Source organism: Ailuropoda melanoleuca, chromosome 20, assembly GCF_002007445.2.
Source record: "Ailuropoda melanoleuca isolate Jingjing chromosome 20, ASM200744v2, whole genome shotgun sequence".
Classification (NCBI taxonomy): domain Eukaryota; kingdom Metazoa; phylum Chordata; class Mammalia; order Carnivora; family Ursidae; genus Ailuropoda; species Ailuropoda melanoleuca.
In genome coordinates this window covers 14,668,825-14,675,950 of record NC_048237.1, presented here as the reverse complement: position 1 = coordinate 14,675,950, position 7,126 = coordinate 14,668,825, and the positions used below count along the sequence as shown (strand labels likewise).

General features: G+C 31.2%; 1 protein-coding gene and 1 non-coding gene across 2 annotated transcripts in view; both read right to left on the bottom strand.

The window, feature by feature from the left end:
• Window positions 1–7,126, bottom strand: part of MIPOL1 (mirror-image polydactyly 1) — a 310,557-nt gene that overhangs the window by 251,843 nt on the left and 51,588 nt on the right. The window lies entirely within an intron of this gene.
• LOC117797336 lies at window positions 1,277–1,430 on the bottom strand. Its single transcript, XR_004622266.1, has one exon. It is a non-coding gene; the product is annotated as a small nucleolar RNA SNORA62/SNORA6 family (small nucleolar RNA).

The following is a 7,126-nucleotide window of genomic DNA, read 5'->3' as shown; positions in this document are numbered from 1 at the left end:
ATCTATCTATCTATCTATCTATCTATCTATCATCATCTATCATCTATCTATCATCATCATCTATCTATCATCTATCTATCTATCATCTATCATCCATCTATTTAATTACTGCACTGGTTAGACCTTTTGATATAATGTCAAATAAAGTATGAGAGGGAACATCTTTGGCTAATTTGGGATCTTAGGGGAAATCATTATCTTTCATAATTAATATGCCCTTTATCAAACTGAGATTGTCTTTCTACCCTTGCTTGTGGACAGTTTTTATTATGAACTGGTATTGAATTTTGTCAAATTCTTTTTCTGCTTCTCTTGAAATAATCATACATTTTTCTTTCTTTTTTTAATTATGTTATGTTATCTATTATGGCCAAAATACACGATTGAGTTTTGAGCCTTAAACCAACCTTTGATTCATGGGATTAGTCTATGTGGTCATGATGTATTATACTTCTATGTATCCTTAAATTTACTTGCTCTGATGTTATTAAAGATTTTTATTGCTAATGTACGTGAGGGATGTTGTTTTGTAGTTTTCATATATATATATATATATATGTTTTCATTTCAAATAACCTGGGGGAGAGGAAGGGACTTAAAAAAAAAATGGTAATAAAAGACCAATACAGAACATCTTAGAGAGCAAATAGCCTTTTAAAAATGCAAAGGAAGTCTCTACTGCATTCTCAGGAGATCAAGTATTGGTTTTTGAATGAAAATTTTTGTTTTGTCTTTGGTCTTCTTACCTGGACTAATGCAGCCTTGTGCTGGTCTTAAATTCTATACTGGTTGACTATAATATACGGGCCCTGAAGACGTCTAAAAGGAAATAATCAGATTTGCTGAACTGAAATCATTACTTTAACTTTAAACACTTAAAAATGATTATGTAAAAGGCTTCAGTGACTCCAAAATTGCAGCATTTGATTTTTTAAAAAAATTCAAAAACATCTAATCTACTTAAAATAGGAATTCTTTCTAATTATAAATTCTTTACACTTAATCTGTGGAAAGAATCCAGAATACCCTGCACCCCATATTCCAAATGCTTATACACAAGCCTGAATCCTTAAAGATTTATGTATTTGTTCTATCTTTCCTACTATATTTCCCCTAATACATGTTGGTTCAAGAAAACTAATGCTAAATAAACCCAACCTATCCTAATCTGATCAATATTAATCTGAATTTTCGAACGGGAGGGGAGAAATAAAAAACATAAATAAGGGTTTCTCGTGCTTAATTTCTTTCTTTTTTCTTTCCTTCCTCCCTTTATAGTTGTAGCAAGAATTACTATCAAACTCTACTCATTGGGCCAGAGACCCTTGTGGTGTTGGCGAAAGACTTGCCCCACATGTAGCACACTACTTACGCTTGCCAGTTCATCGTCCAGCCAGAGGCCTCAACTCCAAGCTCTAATAATGTGCATGTGCTTAATTTTGATTATATTTCTATACTAAAATTGCTCAAAATCAATAAGCATTGCTATGTTTTGGCATATGTCAAATTACCCTAGGTACAGCCAGTGAAACTGCATTAAAAAGGAGAATTTAATTTTAATTTTAAAAATAATTAGCAAAAACTAACATATTCAGTATCTATTCAACACGTATAATTCTATCAACATGAACTGATCATTTTTAACTTTTCACCCACTAGCACCATCCTGATTTTAAAGTACCAAAAAGTTTCCATATGTGAAGCCTAGACTCTCTCAAAAATTAAAAATGGAAGTCAAATAGGATTTTTAAAAATAATTACTTTTAATTTACATCTATCAGCACAATTTTACTTTTTGGCAAAGAATAATTGAATTTACCCCAAAGCTACAAATTAGAATATTTTTAATTCAGTCATTTAGACTACGAAATTGCAAAATTTTGTAGCCTGATTTGTTTTCTTTTTCCCATTCCCTAAGAAAAAACAAAAAACACAAAAGGCAAAAACACAAAGAAAAACTGCATCTGAAACTACTCCCCAAAAGATAATAATATCCTACATGTTAGGTTGTTCTGAATTACACACACACACACACACACACACACACACACACAGTTGTAGTATTTAGTGACCCCCCCATTTTTTTATTCAATTACCAGATTTATTGATAACCAAACTAGTGAGTAAATGTAGTCACATCAGTCCTACTCTATAAACAGCCAGTAAACCTAGACAGACTGTGTAAATGGCTATAATTTCAGTCTATACACCAACTTATATTGATTCAGATCTTCAAAATCAACAAAATGCCAATGCACACTCAGGACTTTATAATAAATCACACTAAAGGTGAAAAATACAGCCACTATGGAGACCACAATGGTTATCTTAAATATGATAAGCTGAAATGCTAATTTCTAAAAAAAATTAAAGATTCAATAATATTGTATTAAGATTTGTGTTGTAGCTATGTGTTCCAGGTAGTGTTCTAGCATCAAAGGGCCATAACCAGAAATCAATGAGGATTTTATCAAAGACCTCAGAATCTTAAGAATGGAGAATTTAAAACAAAGCAAAAACTTTTGAAAAAATCAGGTATTCTTTTCTATTTCAAAAAAAATATTCATATTTGCATGGCCACAAATAAATTTGACAGAACTTACACATAAAAGTAGAGTTGGATTTCCTTAAATCAAAGAAATAGTCACAAGTTGTATAAAGAGAGGATCATACCAATAGTATAAAAATAATGGGGGAGAATGAAACTTATTTAAAAAAAAGAAATTTACCAGTTGTTGTGCTTATTCTTTTTAGTAATTATCATTTTTTAAAAAGAAGAACCAAAGGTGTAGTGAGAATTCCACCTGAAGGGTATAGCCTGAACTGATTTAAAGCACTCGAATAAAAACAATAAAAGAAGGTGAGTCTTCTAGTATTCTGCAACCTTTTTCCCTTATTCAGAATTTATAGATAGGTTCATCAATTGTAGCAAATGTTACTATAGTGGGGATGTTGATGGTGGGAAAGGTTGTGTGTGTGTGTGTGTGTGCGCGTGCGTGTTGGGGGTGTGAAGGAGTAGGGGGTATAGTGGGAACTCTGCACTTACCTCTCAATTTTGTTGTGAACCTAAAACTTTTCCACAAAATAAAGTTTACTTAAAAATGCCAAAAAATAAAGGAAAAAAATACAATTTATGGCATAAATTCACAAATGTGAATTATTCATATCAGAAACAATGAATCTCAAAACACAGTTCATAAACTTCATAACCAGTTAGAAAACTTAAGTTGCCCTTTTAAACATTTTTTTTTATTCCATTTTTCAACTGAGGACAACAGTAGTAAATGGACTCATTCATAACAAACTTAAAAATAAAGACACAAAGAATCCCATTTATTTTAATAAAGTTATTTAAAATAAGAGAAATTTATTTTTTTACGAAAGAGTATAGCGTCAATCATTCTTTTAAGAGTAGCCTTGGCATTTCCTCTGTAAATGAATCAATCCTTGTTGACCAGCTGCCAGTAGTCCTAAAAACACTCTTTCAAATATTCTAGATGGTCATGTGTGAGAAGCTACCACTGCTCTAGTAAGTTAGGGCCTATAGAGATAAACAGTAAATTTAATCAGACTGAGGACATGTTCTTTTTTAACCCTTCTATGGCATCTGGAAAATAAAAAATGCATTTTTAAATTCACACTTGCCAAAAGGAAACGAAAGGCATATTGTGTGGTGCCACTAGTCTGAAGATTTTTATTGCAACTGGGATTTCAATACAGACAAAATTAGATTCTACCCTAAATGAACATAATTGATTTTATATTCTATTCTAACAAATATAAACATACCGAATACAAACTACACTACTTTGAAAAACTCAAGTTTCTAATGGTACTGTGAACATTATATTTGAAAAGAATATTTTTATAAAACTAAAAATAACCATTTCAAATACTGTTGTTTCTGTTTCTTAATAGTTTTGAAAATTTTAATAGACCTACCTTTCGCAGCTGGGTAGAATAACAATGACAACAACTACCATCATTTATTTAGGTCCTGTAAAATATGTTAACAAACCTTTTTTTCTTTTTTTAAAGCATCTGTAAAAAAAACCATTATCACTACCACACTAGTGAAAATAATTACTCTAGTATGTGAAATACAGATTATATAAATTCATCTCCTTTTTCAGGTGTTGTAGTAGGGTTTTTACATACACAATCCCTAATCTTCAAAACAGTCCTAAAGAATTATCTCCCTATTCCACACACAAGAAAACTCAGGCTTAAAATTATGAAATTTGTGCCCAAGTCCAGGTAAGTAGTAAATGGAAGATCAAAAACCTGACACCCAGGTCTATCTAGCTCAAAACCTGTGTTCTACTTTAACATTTTACTGAAATTATTAAATGCACTGGCTCTCCAGTAAAATTTACCTTCTGCTATGAAACAAAAACATATTGTAATACTTTTTAAGGAAAATATACCATTACTTAATAGAAAGCCAATGATTAAATACAATTCAAGTCCTATAACTTAACAGGGAGTGATTAATTATCTAGATTTCAAAACGCTGAATTTCAAGCAGTGTCTAATCATAATGCCTAGGAATCTTTTTTTTTTCCCTCACAGCTATTTTGTTGGTAGAAATGGATGGCCATTCCATGCAACTCACCATTTCCTTCTTCTCTGCTTTAAAAAGAAACTTTATGAAAATGATGTGAGATTCCACACTCCTATTTTAGTCACAATGATCAGACATTTAAAAGCATGCTAGATGTTTTTCTATATTATTTCTAAAGATGTCTCCCCTTATAAAATGCTTGCAAATCATGCAATAGCTTTAGGTGTAATTCAATTACAGAAAAACAGATGGACAAAAGGTAAAAAGAACACATACTTTGTGAAAAGACAGAAAGATAGATGAACCAATAATAACAGAGGCTGATGTGGCACACAGGTTCCAAATGCCAAGCAAAAATAAACAGTATTCTGACTCAATAAGAAACTAACAAATCACTGACAAGTTACCTTTTGCTGGGTTTTATTTATTTTGCTTAGTAGAAAAACCATCAGAATCATGGTTATAAAAAATAATTGTTAGTCTAATTCCAAAGTAAAGAGGACAGTTGCTTTTTTCTTAAATTCAATAACTTAAGATTTTTAAAATATTTGCTAGCCTCCAGTAAACTACAATATGAAAGGACTCGAAGGGCTTCTAGCAGTGGTTTTTCATTTCAAGTTTCAAATGAGTACAGTGATTTAGAATCATGTTCACTTTGTAAGCTTAAAAGAAAATAGTTTAAAAATACCTGATTCATATCTAAATTGAGATAATATATGTAAGTAAAAATAACTACTCTGTGTATAAACTACATGTTAAATACAATTCCCTAAAATAGTAAACCTAAAAATCATATTGAAGAAACTTGTAAAATTCAAAGGTTTTTGTTTGAAACGTCTTTAAGCTGTATGATTCTTACCATTTCTTGCCTTCATTTGGTAAGAAATATTTAAAATACAGTAGATTTAATATTTAATTTGGGTAGGCACAGTAACCTTTTTTAACCTTTCTTAGGGAACACTGACCCCTAAAGGTTCTAAATTTAAATAGGTTTCACCTTATTCTAATTTAAATGGAGTCCGGATGTCATTTTTCTCTGTATTATTGTAGGTATGTATGAGCATGGCAGACATGTTTGTTTATAAATATGTAAGCTATTTTCAGTGGACTGTTGTGCACTATAAATAAACAACTAAACCACGTGTCTGCTAATGTAATAAAAACCATCAAAACTTAATAATATTCAGAAATTTATCATACTACTGCAAAAAATTACAGACTTCTGACCCTAGTGCCTTTTTTCTTACATAGTTAAGTAAATAAATAAGTAAATGCTTAAAAGGGCTTAACAACCAATCACATAACAACTCACTCTGGGGGGCTAACTTTACATACATCTTCTGATTATAACATTTTATTTTTTTTCTGAAAAAGCAGAAACAAGAAAAACCCTAACAAACAAAGTTTTCACAAAAGGGCAAAACATTATTTACTTCTTAAGAAACCAGAGGATGTTACCAATGCTCACTTGGCAACACATGCTGATTCACTCACATATTGCTTCCAACAACTTCAAATGTCCTTCACTTAGAGTAAAAATAACTCTTCAAGAAACCTGGACACATTTTGTAGATGCTCTCACCGGTCCTACCTACCAACCACAGCTTTACATTTTCTAAACTGTCAATAATGACAAAAACAAAAAAAAGTAAATTGTTAAATCTGTTCACATTATATACCTCATCAACTCAGACTTCAAGTATTTCAGCAATGTTTCTACAATAAAGCTAGGAAAAGAAGAGCCACTTTAGCACTCTTTGTAATAAAATGTGTAAGGTGACACAAAGGCAGGTCTATGTACAAGTTTTTAGTTAGCTCCATTTCTTAAAAAATAAGGAAAGTAATATTAAGTAAAATAACTAATCACCCAAGCAGACTATGAATATTAGTTTAAGACAGAGCTTTGAAGAAATTTGTGCTTTACGATAAATCCTGCAAACCTTGATGTCAAGGCAATGACCATGTGAGATTTTAAACATATCAATTATATCACAAAACCCAAAAGATACAGTACATTTACCTATTTAATTTTAGTTCTCAATAATGTTTCCTTAACAGGCCCTCTATATAAAGGAATGTCTTATTCCTATTTCCGACTAAAAAAAAAAAAAAGAAAAAGCCTGTAAGAATGCAAATTTTCTTAATGATGTTTCAGTCACGTCTATCGTGGTCTGTGCCTTCTGCAAACTATTTATGCATCTATGTCTTTAGCCCTAAAACCTTCCTTCTGTAAGTGTCCTAGAACTTCAGCAGCTCCCTTCCTTAACTTCTTTCCTGGTTATTCTATACTTATGAGAAGTATTTCCTCCACAGCCTGCAGCTTTAGATATATTAAAAATAATTCCTTTGGTTCCGTAGAGATCCTTTTGTCTGTAATTGGAACAACATGACTTCCACAGCAATGTGACCTCTGAATAGGGAACATAAATAACAGGGGCATCATTATTTACTTCTCTTTTCTTATTATTTTACATAAATTGAGTAAAACTGCTTTGAGCCCTTGAAAAGAAGAATGTTTCTTGTTTATTTGCATAAATGAATAAAAACAGCTACAAAAATTAG